This window comes from Marmota flaviventris, chromosome 14, assembly GCF_047511675.1.
Source record: "Marmota flaviventris isolate mMarFla1 chromosome 14, mMarFla1.hap1, whole genome shotgun sequence".
Classification (NCBI taxonomy): domain Eukaryota; kingdom Metazoa; phylum Chordata; class Mammalia; order Rodentia; family Sciuridae; genus Marmota; species Marmota flaviventris.
Window position 1 is genome coordinate 59,471,723 of NC_092511.1, and position 22,505 is coordinate 59,494,227.

Genomic DNA, 22,505 nt, shown 5'->3' on the forward strand with positions numbered 1-22,505 from the left:
TTTTTCCTGTTGTGTGACTCACCTCTGCCGCACCCTAGCTGCAGAAGCCTCCAAATATGGACTTGGGGCTCCAGGGAATGCATGGACTCTATTCCTTTAAGAAGCTGGCTCAAGGCAGAGTTGTCCCACCTGGATCCCCTTTCTCTGGATCCAAGGCTTCTGGGAGAAAGAGGCCCTCTACCCCTACTTCACCCACCCCCCACTTGAGTGTCCCCACTGCCTGACTCAGTGTGTGGGGTGGGTTGGTTGCGGGGGACAGTCTCAGGATTCTTGAGGAAGTCATGTCAACCCGCAGAAACTTTAGAAACATCTACTGCATCGACAGGGTCTTTTCTTACAGAAGAGACGCTAAGGCTTAGAAAGGTGATCACCTGCCAAAGAGCACGTAGCTGGTGAGCAGCAGAGACAGGGTGGAACCAGTATTCCCGTTCTGAGAGACCAAAGAACAGCTAGATGCTTGTGCAATTGCTCAGGAGGCTGCTCGCGTTTCACTTAAAAAATGTTTTTTGAAAGGTCCTTTCCTTTGGGACTCGGTCATTTAAACCTCATGCTAACACTAGGTGGTCGGTATGACAATTATTCCCATTTTAAAGATGAGCAAATCAAGCTTCAAAGAATCACATGTTCATATTGCACAGCTAGAAAGTGGTGGGGCCAGAATTCAAGCCCAGAGGGCCCAGGACTGCTCTCTGCATTTTGACACTAAGCTCCTAGTTGTTCGTGTCCCAGTGGCAAACCACTTTTTCCGGAAGTCTTTCCACACCTCAGTTCCCCCTCTCTGTGGTGGGTATTGAATTACTCTCCCTCATATCCAGAAATACTCTTTGTGGTCCCCCACACACCTATCTGCTAGACATGAGCCTTGGAGGATGGACGGGCAGGCCTGGCTATGGCTCTCGACCCCCAAGAGCCAGGCAGAGTATTTGGTTCACCGTGGCACTCAACAGAAGCTCGTGGCCACGACGATCTAGATGACAGGACACACAAGAAAGAGCCTGCCTTTATTGTCATGGCTATTTTTCTATCGCACGTTGTCCTCACGTACCAACTGGATCACAGTAACGCTGGGCTTTTATTAAGGGTCAATTCTGTCCTCATATAAGAGCAGGAAGGGAGCTGTGTCGTTTGTCTCCTCTGGTGGGCCCACCTGGCTTCTCTGGACAGTCAAGAGTAGCAGCTGCTGACCCACAGTATTGAGGCCCTCAGCTTCCTCCCATGTAAAGTCTAGAAGATTCTGTTTCTTGCAGATATGGAGGGTGCTCCTGTCTCAGGTCTGGGGATGGAAGTGCAGTCAGGGCCCAGATTTGGAAGGAAGGAGTCAGCAAGGCATGAGAGTCAAGAGACAGACAAAAAGTTCATGGAAAGAAGCGAAGAAAGAGAGAGAGAGAGCCTGCAAGGGAGGGAGATGGTCAGCTGGCCGGAAGATGAGATGAAGACCAAGGCAGAGAGACAGGACAAAGGAGCACTGCGGGAGGTGTTCATAATCAGGAGGTAGAAATGGAGAGGAGAAGGGAGAGGCAGAAGAAGAAAGGCAGGTGGAGAGGACCACAGGTCCCTGGGAAGGGACAGTGGTAGACAAGGGGGAAGGGATGGGACTGATCTCCTGTCCCTTGGGCTCGTCCTTGGAAACAGTTCCCCCAGAAGAGCTGCCCCTGCATGTGGCCAGGGGAGAGCAGGACAGAGTGGGTACGGAGAGATGGAAGCAGGAGATGGCCTCCCCCAGGAAGCCAGGGACACAGGAGAGAGGAGGAAAGGGAAGAGCAGGGGAGACTCCCTCTTGGGGCTGGCCCCTGAGGTGCCCATGCATGATCCCCTTGTGCCCCCTGATCTGTCCCCACATTTGTGAAAAGGTCCTTTCTTCCTCAGGCTTCCTCAACACGAGCAGCCAGCACAGGAGACCCTACACACCAGTGCCACCTTCCATCACAATCCAGGATGAGGAGGTACCAAGGGCCAAGAAAGCCCAGCCCAAAGCCCCCTGTGGTAGCATCTTCCTGGTGTCACAATTGTCAAAGCACCCTCCCGTGGTGGATGGGACAGGGAATTCTTCTGCCTATTCTATAGATGGGGAGAGTGAGGCTCCAAGAGGCAAGTCTTCTGTCTTTCAGTGACAAAGTGCTTAGGACAGGGCCTGGCACACAGCCAGTGCCCAATAAATGTCAGTTCTTGGTGTTGTTATAAAGCCCAGACTCCTCTGTCTCATTTGGACCCCTCCCAAGGTGTGCCGTCTCTACACATCCCCGTGCCCAGGTCCTGCTCTGACTCAGGTTAATGGCCGTCCAGGAAAAGCCACAAGGGGCACTGGCTGGAAGGCAGGAGGGCAGATGGCAGCTCCAGCCTTTGTAAGTGGAACCACATGTGGCCTCTCAGTCCAGGCCTCAGGAGGTCCATGTGAACTCCAGTGAGTTACTTCACCCGAAACAAGTCTCGGTTTCATCATCTATAAAATGGAGATGCTGACGCGTTCCTGGAGGGATTAGCGACAGAACCTCAGCACCAGTACCTAGTACCTAGGGACACTTGACAAACATTGGTTCCTTCTCCCCCGCTGAAGGCTGACCTGGGCTTCCCTTTGCCCACTTAATGATAGCCATGTTAGTCCACCCTTGAGAGGCTGGGTCAAGAGCTGCCCACGTGCAAGCTGCTCAGAGAGGCACTGGGGACACCAGAGGTACCCGAAACCAATATCAGACTGGCCCAGGCCCTATCCACCTACCGGGTCATCCAGAACACCAGAGGCAGTGCAAAGCATGAGATGCAGGCAAAGGCCCACCAGGCCTGTCTTATCTCCCCTGTCCCCTGACCCCTAGCACAGGACCTGCCCCAAGGAGGTCAGCACAGAGATCCCGATGGGCTGAGGTGGACAAGGAGGAGCTGGGGCACAGGCCTCCCTTGAAATGCAAGTTGTGAAATGCCAACATAATTATGAAAAATGCAAACACAGGAACATTTGCTTATGGGAACTAATGGTTTTTAATGAAGGTAATCAGCTTAGTTAAATCAAATTATTAGCTTTGACAATAGATGTGTAAACAGGAACTTAATGAATTTGTTGATTACTCTTGCCTGCTAAAGAGGCATTACAGTAGTCATCCAGTCTGGGTAACACAACTGGGCTGCACCCCCCACCCCACCCCCCTGTGGGGCAACACCCCTACCACACACACACACACACACACACACACACACAGACGCAAACACACTGGGAGCTCCCCGAGGCGGAGAACAGAACGTATCTCTCCCATCAGTTCAGAGGATCCCAAAGGGTGGGGCCCTTTTTCTTTTACTTATGTTTTTGTTTCTCCTCTGATAGTCTCTTTATGTGGTTTCTGAGCAAGAGACAGTCTTTGGGGGGACACAAAGGGGACAAGAAGTCAGGATGAAGAAGGAAGGCAGTTAAGACACTGGGCTCCTATGTCCCAGCACTTGGGCACACGTGGCATATTACGCCCATTTTAGAGTCTGGGAAGTAGGCCCAGCGGGAGGAGTTGGTTGTTGGTGGTACAGAGGAAACCTGCGTTTGCTGGCATCAGATCTAATCTCTTACCCTAGGAGGGATGGGTGCAGGAAGAGGCCCGCATCAGCTGGAGGGAGCAAAGAAGACATCTCTTAAATGAAGAAGATATTGGCTTTGTCAGTCAGAAATGGGGGGACTGGACCTCAGAGTCCATCGCTGGGATCTTCGTGAACTGGAAGTTGGAAACTGGGCCTCCCCTCCCAAGAGACACCTTGGCATCGATGATGTCCTCATAGCTTCTATTTAGGAATGTGTCAGAAGAGGAATCCTGAGGGCTAGTCCAAGAGGAGGTGCAGAGAGGATTCCTCCCCTGAAACACACACTCACCCACATGCATGAGTCGGGCAGGTGTCTCCCGCAGAGCTGCTAGGTGAGGGGTGCTGGTCCTACAGTTCCATGAATAACGCAGTGAGCCCAGGCAGGGCTGGGAGAGGGGCTGAGGCAAGCATCAGGCAGACACTCCCCGGAGACAGCTCACCCACACCACCCAAAGAGATACCATCAGGCAGTTACACCGCAAACACAGCCGCTCGCTGGGGCAGCAGTGCAACGCTGCCGTCTCTCACCTGGGGCTTAGAGCTGGGAACATTAGTCAGACAGACAGAGGGAGAGGACACTGAAACCACCGCAGGCCCCCGGCCAAGTTCTCCTGGCAGGCGACCGACCTGAGAGGCTCCACAGGCCTAATCTGGAGCTGGAGAGAGAGACGGTGAGGCCCCGGGCCCTGTCCTAGGACAACTGTGACATTGACCTTCCCCCTTGGCTGGCGACAAAGGCTGTCCCCACCATCCAGAAGCCTTGGTCTTATTTAGGGATATCACACATCCTGAGCTCTGACTGTTGGAGCCTAAAATTAGAGAGGCCACATATTCTCCATTTGCATACCTAGGATTGAGAGCCATTACTAAGAGACCTAAACCAGAGGCCAAGAGGTGGGGGCAGGCATAGCAAAGGAGGATAGTATAGGAGGAACTTCTGTCCCAGGGTCCACCACCCCAAGTAAGGGGGAATGGAGATAGCTCCAAACGGGACAGCCGTTCTGCGTCCATGTGTCTTACCAACCCAACAGATGGAGGTGCCGGGGCACTGTGTGTTCATGTCTCCCTACAGGAATTTTTGTAAGGAAGACAGCCTTCTACAGAAAACTTATCCATGACCTCAGGGTGCCTGGCCAGGTGTGGTACAGCTGTTTGGTAACTCTAGAATTCCTTCCCACAAGGAACAGATCTCTTCTCCAGTTGAACCTGGTGATATAGAAACAGGAAACTGAAGAATTGGCCTGCCACTGGACCCAGCCCTAGGTTAGGGGTTGCCATCAGGGTGGGAGAGTCAAACCCAGGAAGGGAGAGGCCTCCTTTCCAGCCCCTGGCTCCAGCAAAAAAATGCTTCCACCCTGTCCAGAACGCTCACCACATATTGTACATTCCTCAACTAGCACAGGGTAGTGACTAAGTACATACCTCCTTCACTAGATAACGAGCTGCTTCAGTGCAGGATGGTTGCTCCATATATGTCGTGGTGATAGATGGATGGATGGATTATTAGATGAACATGCAGATGAATGATGGATGGATGGATGGATGGCAGAGGGGCAGATAGATGGTGGAGGGGAAAGTAGATGGATAGATGATGGATGGCAAGAATATGGATAGATGGATGAACACACCACTCACATCTGCCGGAATCCCTAGTAACCTCTACAGACTTTGCCTTCTTCGTCAGTTGGTATTATTTTAGCCCTTCTCCATTCTGACTCCATGCAACTAATTTATATATCCACACAGGTGTCCTTGCCTTGCAAAATTTTCTTCTCAGATGTGATTTAGAGGCCAAGATCATTTTCTTCCCACCATTCAGATGCCAGACTCAGTATGTATCAGAGAACTCCCACAGCCCTCCTGGTACATGGACGAGAAAGGGGAAGGGTCAGAGTCAAAACTGGTTGAAGAATGGAGAGGCATTTCCTTTTTCAAAAGAAACTAGGGCAGAGAGGCAGACCACTCACTCCCATTCAACCCCAGCCTGTCTTCCAGAGATGGAGGAAAAGGAATCCACTCTAAGAGAGGGCCAGTCCTGGACCATAAGGCTGAGCCTCTAATAATGGGTGGAATCATGAACCAGAGTTACCTTTACCCCAGTCTCAAGCCCTAGTCTATTCTAATAACAACAGAATAGCAAACACACAGCAACCGTCACGTGCCAATTCAAATGCTTTACATTTTGAAACCTTGCAACAACCTTTACATATTTTACATTTCTCTACTAGCACAGTGTATAAGGGTTGTTGTTATTCTCATTTTACAAATGAGGAAACTAAGACAAACAGAAGTTTCATAACTTGTTGAAGGTCAATAGCCAATAAGTGGTAGGACCATGATTTGAACCTAGAAATCAAAGATCCTGAGTCTTCACTCTTTACTACCGGATCATCTGCCAAAGGCAACCAGCTCACCCAATCAACCCGACCTTAATGTAATCCTCTCAATATAATCCCAACTCCATCCCGAACTTCAGCAGCCACCCAAGCACCCCCGCCGACTGAACCCACCAGTAATGGAGTCCTCTAGAGATATATTTCTTTGCCAGAAAACATGGGTGATAGAAGGACAAAGTAAATACCAGAAGAAAGCAAATAGACATATCCAGAATATGGGACATTTCACAGGACAACAGACCTGGGTTCCACAACCAGTTAATAGCATCAAAAAATTAAAAGGAGGAAATAAATGTTGTAGATTCAGAAACTTCAGAATCACAATAACCAATTATGAACTGTGGCTCTTGCCTGCATCCAACCCATAAGTAGACACTTAAGACGATTAAGGCAGTTGGATAATAGGCTGAGTATTGGGTGATACCAGGGAATTTGTTTTGTTAGGTGTGCTAATGGCATTGCAGTGCTGTAAGAACGTGTTTGTGACACTGAAGTAGAGTTGATTCTTGTTGTTTGCCATAGTTGTGTTGTATAAAGTCACCAAAACACTGAATTAGCAGATACCGAATCATTGCTCCCAGTGGAAATGAAGGTTTAGGTTCCTGTGAGCCTCTGGTCACAACATTTTTATCCTCTGATCAATACATAACTGTGTTTTGTGTGCTTCTATTGAAGGACACCTCATCGAATATGTATTGTTGATTCATTAACATTGAACTCGTTGCCAATGACACTATAATATATGCCTGAGTAAAGCTCACCTAAGACACGTTTCTTCCATAAGCCATCTTACTCTTTTCTTGTGCTTAGGGACACCAGACAGCTCTTAAACACTACGCTGGGGGCCATCTTAAACAATAAAATGAGCAACAAAAGACACAAAAGTGCAACAAAGTGACATTACATAGACCATGGAAGGAATACTTGTTTAAGTAGGAGACCTGCAACAGTAAGGCAGAGTGTCCATACAAAGCTGGTGGAACTGCAAATTGGTGCAACTACTCTGGAAAATGCCACATGGAAAGTCCTTAGAAAACTTGGAATGGAACCACCATTTGACCCAGCCATCCCATTCCTCAGTATATACCCAAAGGACTTACAATCAGCGTACTACAGTGATGTGGCCATGTCAATGTTTATAGCAGCTCAATTCATAATAGCTAAACTGTGGAACCAATAACCTAGATGCCCTTCGATAGAAGAATGAATAAAGAAAATGTGGTATATACGCACAGTGGAATATTACTTAGCTTTAAAGGAGAATTACATTATGGCATTTGCAGGTAAGTGGATGGAGTTAGAGAACATCATGCTAAGTGAAATAAACCAATCCCCCCCAAAAAACAGAGGCCAAATGTTCTCCGTGATCTGTGGATGCTGATTCATAATGGAGGGGGAGTAGACAAAGAAAGGGGGAAATGGAGGAACTTTGGATTGCACCGAGGGGTGTGAGGGGAGGGAACGGGGAATGGGGGCAGGAAAGATGGTGGAATGAGGTGGACATCATTACCCTAGGTGCCCTAGGTATGTTTGCATGAATGATGTGACTCTACATCGTGTACAACCAGAGAAATGAAAAGTTGAGCTCCATTTGTGCATGAGTTGAAATACATTCTGCTGTCATGTATAACTAATTAGAACTAATTATAAAAAAATAGGCAGAGGGTTGCCTCGCCTGACCTCAACCAGAAACCCACCCATACAGCCACTCCTCCGTGCATGTCTCTGAATGACCAAGAAAGCACGGTATTGACTTTGGCATTCCAAATAAATTCAAAAAGCAGTCAAATTTGCAAAGAGAGAGTATGAATAATGAGGACCGACTGTATTTAAGAATAAAATGGCACAGTGTCTGGGATTTACTTTAAATCAATTCATTGGGGAAAAGGGGGGAAAGGATGAGGGAAGGATAAATGAAGCAAGAGTTGGAAAAAATTGCTAATTGCCGACTGGGTCATGGGTCTATGAGATCTGTTGGCCCAAGTCCTCTAAGAAGCAGGCACCAAGGTGGGATTAAAGGTTTTATTTTATTAGGGGAAATGAGAAAGGAAATAGAGAAGGAGCCAGAAAGGCTGGGAGAGCCAGCCATCTTTGTGAATCCAAGTTGAAGCCCTAGAGGAGGGGGAGAGAGAGAGAAGGCTGGGTAGGCATGTCCTGTCCAGAGGCAGGTGGGCAACATGGTGGGTGAGTCAAATCAAGGCCTGCTAAACTGCCACATGCTCATTAAACTATTCTGAGTATTTGAAATTTTTCTCAATGGAAATTATAGGGAAAATCAAAATGGGGAGAGCAGAAGAGTCCAGGGAGGAAGAAACTCTAACAAGTTGCCCTGTATAGCAGCCGTTAAAAACGCCATGGGCAGACTGATTGACAGCAGGCAGACCACACCGCAGTCCTCATTTTAATACCACAGGTTAGATAATAATGCCACACAGTTTCCAAATCACTCCACTCCTCCCCATTGAACCCGGGCACCTCCTTCAGGAGATGGGAAGGGCAGGCGCTGGGCAGGTGAGTGCTTCGCCCTGAGCACTCACACCGCACTTTGGTTAAGAGAGTTTCTCAAAGTGCTTTGGGCTCAGCTGGAGCCAGGTGAGAGGAAACTGTCACTCCACTGGCGTTCAGTCTCAGGCTGTAAACTGGGTCCCTTGGCACTCAAATCTGCCCAATCTCCCTTTGAATGAAGGATACGTGTTTTGTAGGATAATAAGTAGCGTTTAAGGTCCACCTGAGGAGGGTTTAAAGCTCCATATAAGGTCAGGGCCAAGGTAACTCTGGGCCAAGTTTACTCCAAAGCTAGAAAGGGCCACTCTGGAGTCAGGGTGAAAGGACCACCCTGTGCTTGGGAGTAATAGTCCCTCGGACCAGTGCTGGCCACCATGGGTGAACCTGCCTCCTACCCAACCTGATTCACACAGCCTTCTAATCTTGCTCTGCTCAGCCCCTCTAGTCCTGTGCGCAGGAGGGACAGTCACAGCCATAGCAGAGGTGCCGTGTGTTTGTCCTTCAGGCCCATTTGTCCCAGTGCATCTCTGGTGATCCCTCAGAGTGTTTCATAAGCCGCCTGCCTGGACTTAAGCCCATGGACAGCAATGACACTATGGGACAAGACCTGTCCCTCCCCAGGTCCATTGCTGCAGACTCTATTACAGAGCCAGGCCACAGCAAGGAGTCACCTTCTGCCACCAGATGGCACAGAGGAAGAGGGCCGTTTGCATTGCCCAGCAGCCTAGCTGGGAGTGTGGTCAGTCTCGGTGGAAACTGTGACCACATGGTTACATTTTCTCCGATTCTACCTGCTCCCCTGTGTTCCCCCACCCAGGCCCTATTTCGGCCTATCCTTTCATTCACCCCAAAAGGGAAGGTCTGGCTGTCCTGCCACTCCATGAAAGGAATCTGAAGGGGACAATGCCTATGCCCAAGAGAGGATGACCCACAGAGGGATCACTGGCATTGCAACAGCAAACACGGAGGAGGTCCACCAATGGGGTTTCCTGGTGCCCCATAGAAGAAGGCCCCCCAAATGCTGCAGGGACAATGTTTTTCTCTTTGGTGTCTCCCACCCTCTCTAAGGCCTCCAAATGGATTACCCTCGAGCTGTCGGAGAGAAAGGCAAGCGCCTCGGGGCTGCAGACTCATGGGCAGGGGCCACACTTTGTGTGCAAGGACATACCCATGCCGTCTGTGGGCTTCTCCCTTGACATTCACCTGATCACCTGTCAGAAAAGTCCAGCATATCTGTTGGACCTCCCCACCTGGCCCTCAAGTGCATCCTCCTCAGCTCCCCCTGGACCTGGCCAGTAGCTTCCTGCCTCTTCTCCACCTGCTGCCCAAGGGCTCAATGACCCTCCTGCAATGATGCTCCTAATCCAGGTGATCCAGCTACATGAGGCCCAAAGTCCAAATCCAGCCCGCAGGCTGTTTTCCCCAAGACCCCACTAGCTAACTGGTCTACCTAGATGAACATTTCAGTGTGACGACAGTCACCACTAATTCTAAACCTCAATTAAGCAAAATGTCATGCTTCCCCAAGGAAGCCTGATTCTTTATCTTAGAACACCTTTATTATTTTAAATTTAATCACACAAGATTTGTCAAAGTGGGGCTGGGGCTGTAGCTCAATGGTAGAGCACCTGCCTGGCATGTGTGAGGCCCTGGGGTCGATCCTCAGCACCACAGAGAAATAAATAAATAAAGATATTGTGTCCAGGGGCTGGGGTTGTGGCTCGGCAGTAGAATACTTGCCTAGCCCATGCGAGGCCCTGGGTTTGATCCTCAGCACCACGTAAAAATTAAAACAATAAATGTATTATGTCCAACTACAACTAAAAAAAGAAAAAATAGATATTGTGTCCATCTACAACTAAAAATATATTTTATAAAAGATTTGTGGAAGTGTCTGATTGCCTATAATAGCCTCAGTATTTTTCCTCGACCTTCAAAAACTAGAATATTTACTATTTGACCCTTTTCAGGAAAAATTTGCCAACTGTTGGCCTACACTCTTCCTTTAAGTCTTCCATTCCCATAACTATAAACAACCCTGCTTCCCCTACAACAACCAAACTTCCTGGGTTCAAATCCTGGTCCAGTCTTTTCATTCATGCTGAGTAAGTTATTTGTATTATTTGTATGAATAACTCTAACTCAGTTTCTTGATCTGTGAAATGGGGATAACAGTAGGATAATAATAACTCAGTAAGTTATTGTGAGGATCGAATGAGTTAGTATTTAAAACAATACCCGCCACATAATAAGCCTATGTATACAATGTGTTTGATAAATAAATAAAACTTCTCCCAGTCCAGTGCCACCTAGAGCACTCTCCAGAGACTCATCACCTCCGTGCATCTTTCATCTCCTTTCACTAAAACTCTATCTGTGTATCTTATCTCTGTGCAGTGATAACTCTGAGTTTCCTCGCTCTGTTCCCTGCAAGCTCCTTGAGGGCAGAGATAATGTCTTTTCTTCCTTATTTCCAAGATGATTGCAAAGTAAAACGAAGACGCATGAGCACGTGCACACACACAAGAAAGCAGAGGTGATATTCAACAACTAGAATAGGGAAGAGCTTTCTTAAACTAAAAGTAAATGGAGCAGTTGTGAATGAAAATATTTTCAGTTTGCTTAAAATGTAAGTCTCCTCTATGTTAAAAAGAAAAGAAAAAGAAAAAGCAGAATATAAAATCCAATGGGAAACACAGAAACAATATTTAAAACAAATACCACCAGTAAAAGGAGACTTAAGGTCTTTAATATAAAAAAAGTTCTTATAAATCAATGTGAAAACCATCCTAGGACCCAAATAGGTAAGTGGTATAAGAAATTAAGTGGACCAAATGGAAATAAAAATGAAGAACTAACAATCATGAATAATTCACAAATGCAAATAAAAAGAATGACGAAAACAATCTTGTAGGTGACATTAATAAATGATTTTAAAATAAGAATTTCCAGGATTAGCAAGGGAACAAGAAAAGGAGCTGCTGATAGAAGTATAAAGTGATTATTTCAAAACAATAATATAAAGTGATCAATCAGTTAATTTAATATGAATCAAAGGGCCTTTTTAAATGTGTAACCCTTTGACCCAGCAGTGCAGTTTCTGGGAATTCAGCCCAGAGAAATCATCTGATAAGTGGATAAAGATTTCCGCACAGTGTTGTGAAAAACAAATACAATTTACATGTCCAATAATAGGGGATTGGTTTAATAAATTTTGGTCCACCCATATGACAATAGATTATGTAATGATTTAAAATAATGTTTACAAAGAGTGTTCATGACATGAGAAATAAACTTATACAAAACAGTTCTATTACAAGTATGGTTTTTAATGCATTGAATAGGAACCAGAATCATAGAAATTGGGCAAAAACTGAAAGCACTTCCTTTCAAATTCAGAACAGATAAGGATGTCCACTCTCACCACTCCTATTCAATATAGTTTTTGAAGTCCTAGCCAGAGCATTCAGGCAAGAGAAGGATATGAAAGGAAATAGGAAAACAAGTTAAAATTATCTGTTTTCTGATGGCATAATCTCATATGTAGATGACCCCAAAATATCTAGAAAATTTCTAGAGCTGATAAACAAATTCAGCAAAATATCAGGTTACAGAATCAATGTAAAAAAAAATCAATAGCTTGCAGAGGAAGAAATCTGGAAAACCATCCCATTCACAATAACTTAAAAAAAATACACAGGAATAAATCCAACCAAAAAGGCGAAAGTCATGTACCATGAAAACTACAGAACAGTGAAGAAAAATTGAAAAAGACACAAGAAGAGGTAAAAACTTCCCATGTTCATGGACAGGCAGAGTTGACATTGTTAAAATGGCCTTACCACCAAAACCAATATATAGATTCAATGCAATCCCAATCAAAATACTAATGACATTCTTCACAAAGCTAGACAAGACCATTCTAAAATTCATTTGGAAGAATAAAAGACCCAGAATACCAAAGCAATTCTAAGCCAAATAAACAATGCTGAAGGCATTACAATATTTGACTTCGAATTATACTACTGAGCTGTGGTAACAACTGCATGGTGGGGGGCATAAATACAGACACATAGACCAATGGTACAAAAACAGAAGTCACAGAGAAAACCCACACAGATAGGGTCATGTGATCCTTGACAAGACTGCCAGAAACATACATTAGAGTTTTAAACATAGAGTTTTAAACAAATAGTGCTGAGAAAACTGGTTATCTACACATAGAAGAATGAGACTAGACCCTTCTCTCTCACCTTGCACAAAAGTCGACTCAAAATGGATCAAAGACATAGAAATTGAATCAGAAACTAAGCAAGTCCTTGAAGAAAATATAGGGTCAACACTCCAACATATAGGCACCCAATGAGTTTCTCGATAGGACCCCTAAAACTCAGGAACTAAAGCCAAGAGTTCATAAATGGGATGGCATCGAATTTAAAAACCTTCTGAACAGCAAAGGAAATCATTAAGAATGTGAAGAGAGAACCTACAGAATGGGAGAAAAGAATAGATAAAGAACTCAAAACATCAAAAGAATGACCCAATTAATCAGCAAGTGAACTAAAAAATACATATTTCTCAAAAGGAGAAATACAAATGGCCAAAAACATAGGAGAAAATGTTTCACATCATTAGCAATTTGGGAAATGCAAATCAAAACTACACTGAGATTTCTTTCATCTTACTCCAGCCAGAATGACAGTCATCAAGAAGACAGATTATGAGGGGCTGGGGCTGGGGCTCAGTGGTAGGGCACTCGCCTGGCCCATGTAAGGCACTCGGTTTGATCTTCAGCACCACATAAAAAAATAATAAATAAAATAAAGGCGTTGTATTCATCTACAATTAAAAATATTTTTTTTAAAAAAAACTTTTAAAAAAGAATAAAATAATACTAAATTCTGGAGAGGACATGGAGCAAAAGAAACACTTTTACACTGTTGGGGGGTGCTGTAAATTAGCACAACACTACAGAAATCAGGATGAATGCTCCTCAAAAGACTAGGAATGGAACCACTATATGACCCAGCTATACCACTCCTTGATATTTATCCTAAAGAAATAGTCAGCATACTCCAGCAACACACATGCCCTGTTTATAACAGCATAATTCACAATAGCCAAATTATGGAACCAGGCTAGATGCCCGTCAACCGATGAATGGATAAAGGAAATGTGGTATATATACACATGGAGTTTTGTTCAGCCATAAAGAAGAATGAAATTATGCCATTTGCAGGGAAATGGATGAAACTTGAGAACATTATGTTAAACAATATAAGCCAAAGTGTGAAAGTCAAGGGTGATATGTTTTCTCTTGAAAAGGAAAAAAAAAAAAAGGTAGGGGCAGACCTCATGAAGATCAAAGCATCCAGAGGAGGGGGGAAGAGAGGAAAGGGGAAGTACTGGGGAATGATACTGGCCAAATTACATTGTTATATATTTGTGAATTTACAAACCTGTAACAAAGAATCACACCACTATGCACAATTACAATGCACCAGTAAAAATATAGGGGGGGGGGGGGAAGAGAACACCAAGAAATATGCACCAATCTCCACCTTCTGGGAGAGTGTTAGGGAGCTGACCCCGACAGGGAGACCTGTATGTGCCTGAGGCATGTGCATCTGTCTTTGTGTGTGAGCTGGCCAGCGTGCTCTGGTACCCGGCGTCTCGATTTGCAGGCACCAGTGTGAACACGCGTGCAGGGTAGGCTGAGTTTGTGCACATATGTTTTATGCACAAGCCTTTGTGTTCATCCAAAGCAACTGTCAAGTGACATGGAAAATTCACAGACTGCACACCCTGTCCATAAAGGGGTCAGTGGCCACACCCCCATAAAAGGTGCACTTGCCCCCCTCACTAGCCCTTGCCAAAAACACACTCACACCCACATTGGGGGCCCAGGAAACCACGACTAAAGCATATTCAGGCCTGCTGATTCTGATTAGAAGTGCTTAGAACCCCTCCTGTGTTTTTTTGCCACACTGTTCACAACAGCCAAGCAATGAAAACAGCCTAACTGTCCATCAACTGATAAGTGGATAGAGAAAAGGTGATACATATACACGATGGAATACTATTCAGCCATTAAAAAAAAAAAAAAGAATGAAATCCTATCATTCACAATGACATGGATGGAACTGGAGATCATTATATTAAGTCAAGTAAGCCAAGCACAGAAAGATGAGCACCACGTGGTCTCACTCATAGGTGGAATCAAAAAGAGTTGGTCTCAAAGGGGTTTGAAAGTAGAAGCTTGGGTTAACAGAGACCGGGAACAGTAAGGGGAGAGGCAGGAGGGCTGAGGAAAGGCTGATTGATGGTACTACATTATAGTTAGAAGCAAGTTCTGATTACACACTAGGGTAACTGTAGACCACAATTCTGCACTGTGTATTTCAGAAAGTAGAAGAGGGCTGGGGTTGTGGCTCAGAGGTAGAGCACTCACCTAACATGTGTGAGGCACTGGGTCCAATCCTCAGCACCACATTAAAAATAAAATAAAGATATTTTTTAAAAAGTAGAAAAAAGGATTTTGAATCTTTTCACCATAAAGAAATGTTTGAAGAGAACAATAGACTTACTTTGCTTTTAACATTACAATGTGTACATGTATTAAAACATCACATGGTGCTTCATAAATATGTACAATTTTTATGTTTTTATATATTAGTTTAAAAATAAATTTAAGTTTTCATGAAAATGCGTGATTAAAAATCCCAAGAGGCTGGGCACTGAGGCACACGCCTGTGATCCCAGTGGTTGGGGAGGCTGAGACAGGAGGATCTTGAGTTCAAAGCCAGCCTCAGCAACTCATCAAGGCCCTAAGCAACTCAGTGAGACCCTGTCTCTAAATAAATGTAAAAGAGGGCTGGGGACGTAGCCCAGTGGTTAAGCACCCCTGAGTTCAATCCCCAGTACCAAAAAATAAATACATAAAAGGAAATCCCAAGGGGCTGGCAGCGGGGTGGGGGCTGCACCTACTTCCTAAGGCCTTGGGAGTCTAAGATCCAAGCAGCCAAGGACTGGCCCTCAGTTCACCCTGACCCTGCCTAAGACTACCCCCTTTAAAGGGCTGCGGAGGGGAGGCCCCCCCTGCCTGGCCCACTGGAGGGGAGCTTGAGCTTCTTCCCCTGGCCCAAACATGGCACGGGCTTCTGGCCCACGTCTCCCAGGCCTTTCGGTTCCCATGCACAGACAGGGGCCGTGTGGCGCCGTGATTTTCCACTGAGGAGTGCCGGTGCGATTGTCATCTCCACGGAGCCCAGCTGGCTCTGCCTGCTGGCCTGATGGGTGATAAGTGGGCCCCACCTGCTGCCCCCGCCCCAGGAGCAGGTGGGGGCAGGCCACCGGGGGGTGTGCCAGGATCCTATCTGGAGCACCCAGCCCAGATCACAGGGGAGTGGGTGTGGAACTCCCCAGTCATCCCAAAGCCTTCCCAGAGCCGCCTGACCGGGAATCGAACCCTGACCCCAGGCACCTGGCCTGTCTCTTCCCCTGGGAGGGCCTGAGGGCCCCACCCTCCTCCAACCAGGTCATCCTGTCCATCCCTCCGCTCCAAGCTTGGCCGATGCTCAACTCGGCACATGTTTATTGAGCACCTACTCAATCTCTGGGAGTCCCCAAAAGCCTGGGCCGGCCACACCAGGTCTGAGTCACATGTCAACCTCCTGCAAAACAAGTAAGGGATGATTTAACTAGTGAGCAGGAAAACAGCCACTGAAACCCGGCCAAGGGTGTGCAGGCTCAAGAGGCAGAAGAGGCCTGGGTCGGGGAGAGGAGGACAGGGGACAAAGGAGCCCAGGCCTTTCCTGTGAGCAGGAAGAGAGAACTCTCAGGTCCTATCATAGCAACGGCTGAGATGTTGGGCTCATACTGCCTTTGCCTCCTTGGAACTTGTAATCTGTTAGGAAGATGATATAAATTAAAGAAAAGAAAATTGTAACTGCATGAGGGGATTTAAACCAAAGGTTCATAGTTCATAGTAGAACACACACAGCACACGCCCCTTCTGTTCCATACAGGGAAGACAGCCTGCCTTCCCATACCCCACAAGCCTGTGGGCTGGGTTCCCAACATCACCCCTGGATCTTCCAGGACTCCTGAAATCAGCAGGAGCCTTCAGCCAGAATCCTCCCTGCACACACTGGCTCTCTAAGTGGCAGGATATTCACAGGGACTTCCACCATCACCATGCCTTTGTGGCATGGAAGGGCTTGCAGCCATCCCCAGTGAAAGAGACAAACTGCACAGAGCAGCAGGTGTGGAAGGGAGGACCTCGGAGAGCAAACAGCAAGGTGTGAGTGAGAACTGAGCACGCGTAAGGAAGGGATCTGAGCAGGGAGCACCCTGTCCGAGGGAACTACGGGCCAAGGCCAGGAGCACACAGGAACAGGGCACAGCCAGAGCATGTGGTGGAACCTGGTGGCAGAGGAGCGGGCATGGGGCAGCCAGGGTTTGTCCTTGAGGGTCATGGTCTGTCTCTTGTTCTTACTGTGAAGGTAGAGAACCAGAAAGGACTTTTTAAAATTTGTTCTTTTTTAGTTACACATGACTGTAGAATGTATTTTGACATATTATACATACATGGAGTATAACTTCCCATTTCTGTGGTTTTACGTGATGTGGAGTTATACTAGTTGTGTACTCATATATGAACAGGAAAGTTATGTCCGATTCATCCTACTGTCCTTCCTATCTCCATCCCCCCTCCCTTCCCTTCAGTCCCCTTTACCTAATCCAATGAACTTCTACTTTTCCCTTCCCCACCCTTATTGCATGTTAGCATCCGCATATCAGAGAGAACATTCTGCCTTTGGTTTTGAGGATTGGCTTATTTCGATTAGCATGATAGTCTCCAGCTCCATCCATTTACCAGCAAATGCCCATAATTTCATTCTTCTTTAAGGCTGAGTAAGATTCCATTGTGTGTACGTATATGTACTACATTTTCTTTATCCATTCATCTGTTGAAGGGCACCTAGGTTGGTTCCATAGCTTAGCTATTGTGAATTGAGCTGCTGTAAACATAGATGTGGCTGTGTCACTGTAGTAGGCTGATTTTAAGTCCTTTGGGTATATATACTGAGAAGTGGGATGAGTGGGTCAAATGGTTGTTCCATTCCAGGTTTTCTGAGGAATCTGTAAGGATGGATCTTCAGAAGGGGATGGCATGATGAATTTTTACATCTTAATGTCCCTCTGGTCATCCTACGGGGAACCAATGAGACATCAACAGAGAGAAGCAGGAAGAGGCCCTGACTCAGAAGGATTGGAAACGGGTAATGGACAGAGCAGGAGTGATAAGCAGCAGCTAACAGGGGAGAGCAGGGAAGGCAGGACACAGGAGGACATAGCCTCACTGGGCTTATTGATACAATATTGTAAATTACCTTATTCTGGTTCTTGGCCACACACTGCCTGTGTGCCTCAAGTTCCTGCTCTTTCCTTTTCTAAGCAAAGCACTGAGGAGGGCTATCAGGGACACACGCCCCATCGGGAGCTCAGCCTCAGATCTTTCCACTTCAGACATCTGCCCCAACAGCTGGGATTCGGTAGAGTGCCCGAGACCCCTTATCTGCTTCCCCTCAACCACTTGGATGTTCATGGCCAGAATGTAGAGGGTTGGGGAATTTAATAGGGAAGAAAATGTACCATTATTTGCACCAACCCCTAACTATGACCTTTCAGTTATGCATGGAGGCAAAACCCCACAAACGTATAGAAAATACTTGTGACTTTGTCACCAATCAAAATTGAATATTTACATGTCATTGGGAAAGCATCTTGAAATAACAAAAAAGCTTATTCCTTCACTGGAATTAAAACAATTATTAAACCTGCTGCTAGGTCTCATTATTTAGTGCGGACTCAGAAGCACATATATTATTACATCACACACTTGGAATGGCCTTATCCCCACCCCCTGATTTTCCTCTTTCCCTGGTAGCTCCCACCAGCCATAGGGAAGAATGGTACAGCTGGTCAACCTGTGGAAGCAAATCACTTGGTGGTCCCAATAAACAATGGACACTGGTTTTGTTCAACTCATATTGAGTAGAAGTGGAGAGAAATAGATTTTCATCTAATACAAATTTCATATTTTTACGTTCAGAATATGGAATCAACTATTTGCAGCAAATTTACTGGAATTATAGTTTACTTAAAATTGTTTAAATAAAGGCGATCTATTGATAAATTATTGTTTGACAATTCCCCCCCCCCCCTTTTTTTGGAACTAGATACTATTAGCCACATCCTCTAAGTTATGTGTATATAACCTTATATTTTGTAAACGATCTTATTCTGGTTCGCGGTCACACACTGCCCGTGTGCCTCAAGTTCTTGCTCTTTGCTTTTCCCAACAAGACTTGTTTGGGAGAGTCGTGTCAAAGACTTTAAGCTTTATAGAATAAGGCAAATCACTCCGTCTCAATAAACACTGCTGATTGTTCGGCATTGTTTGGTAGCAGGATTTCAGGTGTTTGTGGCTTTGACGCTGGGTCTCAAGTGAGAGGTGTGGCACGTAATTGTGTCATTCAACGTGTTCATGCTCATTGCACAGATACACAATCAAGATAGGCACCAGGTTTTTCAAATTTTACTTGAGGGCCCAATTTCAGAGGGAGTGGAGCCTATTTGCCTTTGTTGATTATAGACGGGGTCACAGTTAGAAACCTGAGTTAAGCAGCACATGTTTGTAACTCAAATCTTTTGTACCCTCTAAAGACTGGCTAGCTGGCAGGGGGTCTGGCTTTCCCTAAATTACACTCTTCCTGCCAAGGGAAACTGGGTTCAAAGACCCACTTTCATGATCCCCCTAAATCAGCCCCTATTACCCCGTAAATAAAGAAGCCCAAGACTCAGCAGGAATCTTACTGAAAGGGCAAGTTTGACCCAGCTGTCAGGGCACTGGTCAAAGGTGGGGATGGATTATTGTGACTCCTCCTGCAGATCAGGCATGAAGTGACACAAGGAGCCTTTGTTCCCCCACCTTGCCCTGAGGTCCTCAGCTCACCCTCCTCTTCTCTGCTTCCCTCACCCAGGAAAGAAAGCATTTGATCCTGGCATTCATAGGGATGGGTGCAGCCATGCTCCTCCCAGGAATATTTGCCTTGAATAAGGGATGTGCCCAAGTCCAAGAGGGTGAAAAACCTCTGTTACAATTTCAGACCCCATGGCCCCATGGAGATCAGACGTCTACCTTCACCTTTAGGGACAGGTGGTCCTCCTGTCCTGTGATGTTGTCTGTCCTTCTGAGCTGCGATTCTCTTCTCGGGCAACTCTCTGGACTTCCTGACATCCCGAGGTCTCTAGCAGTACTCTGGATATCTTGTGAGCAACCCAATACCCACTCCCAGGGGAGACAGGGCATGATCCAGGAAGTCTGGGGCTTTCCTTCTGAAGTACAGGCTGTGCTGGGGAAGGAGGGCCAGCCAGGGCTGAGAAACCAGAGGAGTTAGTGCTGCAAGGCTTCTTGGGGGAAGAGGTAGCACCCCTGGGCCCCTCACCAGGACTATCCAGAACCTTCCAAAGGTATTCAGAAACTTCTGCAATCCAACCTCCTCCCCACCCTATGTTCCTGGCCCCTGAATGCAAGTTCGTTCCATTCCTCTGGCTGCCTCCCTACCTGGGACATCCTTTACCTAACTGCCTTCTCTGATATCCTGATTGCTTCCAGGGAGCTGTGGCTGAGTCCACAGCCTACCCAAGACCTCTACCCTGCTGCTCTTCCGCATCCCAGGTCTCCTTCCTCCACCAACCTCAGGACAAAGGGAATCAACAAATTTCTACAAGGTCAGAGAATCAGAGCCAAGAGTTGAAAGGTGGCTGCCAGGCCTAGGGACAGTAGTGACCATAAATGGAAGAGCTCCTGGCTTCAGGCAAGACTGAGGCCGCACCTGGCTCCCCTATTTCCCAGATGGGCCCTCTTGAACCAGGCTTTCGCCCCTCTCTGAGCCTCAGTGTGTGAACTCCAACATCCAGAACACCTGAATGGAGACTGTCATCGGGAATGGTGGGTGGGATGGACGGAGAGACAAGTGAGTGAATTCCAGGCCAGGGCAGGGATTTGGGGCAGGTGTGGGTGGCTGTCTGCCTCACATGCACAGGACCGGCCCTGGGCAGGAGTTCCTATTCCTCCCCACCAGAATCCAAGGATTTGCCAAACAAGCAGCTCTAGCCTGGAAAGAAAGTGACTCAGGCCTCCAGGAGGGCTGGAGTGAATCAGGGAGGCAGCCTGAGTGAGGCCCCCACCCAGGGGCCCGGGGCCCTCCCAGCAGGAAGAGCACGAGCCGTCCCCAGCCCTCACTGGGTGAGAGAGCAATTCTGCCGAAAGGCGCCCCTGGCCAGCCAATGGGGCGCACAAGTCATCACCCTCACCCTCACTCCCACATTCCAGACCTGTCAGGGCGCCTTCCCGGTGCTATCTTGTCATGCAAAATCTCTGAAGAGTCAGGAGGCCTGGGTTCTCGCTCTGTGGCTTGCTCAGGGTGAGGGTCAGGCAATCACATGGGTCTCAGCTACCTTCTCTGTTGAAGGGGGTGAGGCACTCGGCCAGCCTCGTCCTGTCCTGACTCTATATAGGAGGAGGCAGTGGACCCAATTCATTCTACTGTCTTCCTATCTCCATCCCCCCTCCCTTCCCTTCAGTCCCCTTTATCTAATGCAATGAACTTCTATTCTTCCCTTCCCCACCCTTATTGCATGTAGCATCTGCATATCAGAGAGAACATTCTGCCTTTGGTTTTGGGGATTGGCTTATTTCACTTAGCATGATAGTCTCCAGTTCCATCCATTTACCAGCAAATGACATAATTTCATTCTTCTTTATAGTTGAGTAAGATTCCATTGTGTGTGTGTGTGTATGTATGTGTGTGTGTGTGTGTGTGTGTATATATATATATATATATATATCACATTTTCTGTTTCCATTCATCTGTTGAAGGACGCCTAGGTTGGTTCCATAGCTTAGCTATTGTGAATTGAGCTGCTATAAACACAGAGCATCTGGGAAACAGCACAGGGTTGGAGTCCCTGCCATCTACCAACTGTGTAGTCCTAATTCCCACAGCTCCCTAGGGCCACCTGCTCTGCCAGTCAGTGGGACCTCAGAGTCCAGTCTCCCACCTGGGCCTCTCCCTACACTTCAGACCCACCCTCCAGCGGCCAGCCCAACAGGCAAGCTCAAGGTACCCAGCACTGAACAAAAACCCATAAAGTGCCTTCTCAACCAGGTGCAGTGGCGAACACCTGTAATCCCAGCAGTTTGGGAGGCTGAGGCAGGAGGATCCCAAGTTCAAAGCCAGCCTCAGCAACAGCGAGGTGCAAAGCAACTCAGTGAAAAACTGTTTCTAAATAAAATACAAAATAGGTCTGGGGATGTGGCTCAGTGGTTGAGTGTCCCTGAGTTCAATCCCCGGTCCCCACTCCCCCTAAAAAGCACCTTCTCCATAACTGCTCGCAGCAGAAGGAAGCTCCAGTCTCCTCTTGTCCAGACCCCAAACTTTGATTCCTCTCTTTCTTCCGCACCCTACATCCAGTCCAGCAGCAAATCCTCTGGTGCTACCTTCAAAATAGAATCAAGAATAGACTGACATCCCACGTCTCTCATGATACCTCTCCCCCTCCCAGCCCCTGGACCATCTCGGAACCCCTCACAGGTCTCTCAACCGCACGCCTCCCTCCTAGGAGCATCCCCCATGAACACAAAGTCAGAGCAAGTCCTCGGTGCGGTGCTCAGAACCACATCCGCACAACGCAGCAACCTCCTATCCCTGCCGCAGAACCAACTCATTTGGGGGAACTACCCCAAAGGCCTCCCAAGGGCTGCAGAGCCCCATGTGCTCTGTCCTCCTTTACCTCTCAGTAATTATGTCCTCCTCCCCTCCTCCTCCTCACGACATCTTTCTGTTGTTAGACATGCAGGGCTCGCTCCTTTCCCAGAGCCTATGCATGTCTTCCTCCTGGGCAGCCCCTCCCACTCCTCCCATCTAGGCTGAAATTGTTAACACCTACCTCCAGAATCCCCCCATCGACTTCATTCTC

At 47.0% G+C, this 22,505-nt stretch overlaps 1 long non-coding RNA gene across 1 annotated transcript in view; it reads right to left on the bottom strand.

The window, feature by feature from the left end:
* Positions 1–22,505, bottom strand: part of LOC114091811 (uncharacterized) — a 51,754-nt gene that overhangs the window by 22,432 nt on the left and 6,817 nt on the right. Inside the window, exon 2 of the long non-coding RNA XR_003582556.2 lies at positions 21,904–22,026. This is a non-coding gene — a long non-coding RNA (uncharacterized lncRNA). The remainder of the gene's footprint in view (positions 1–21,903; positions 22,027–22,505) is intronic.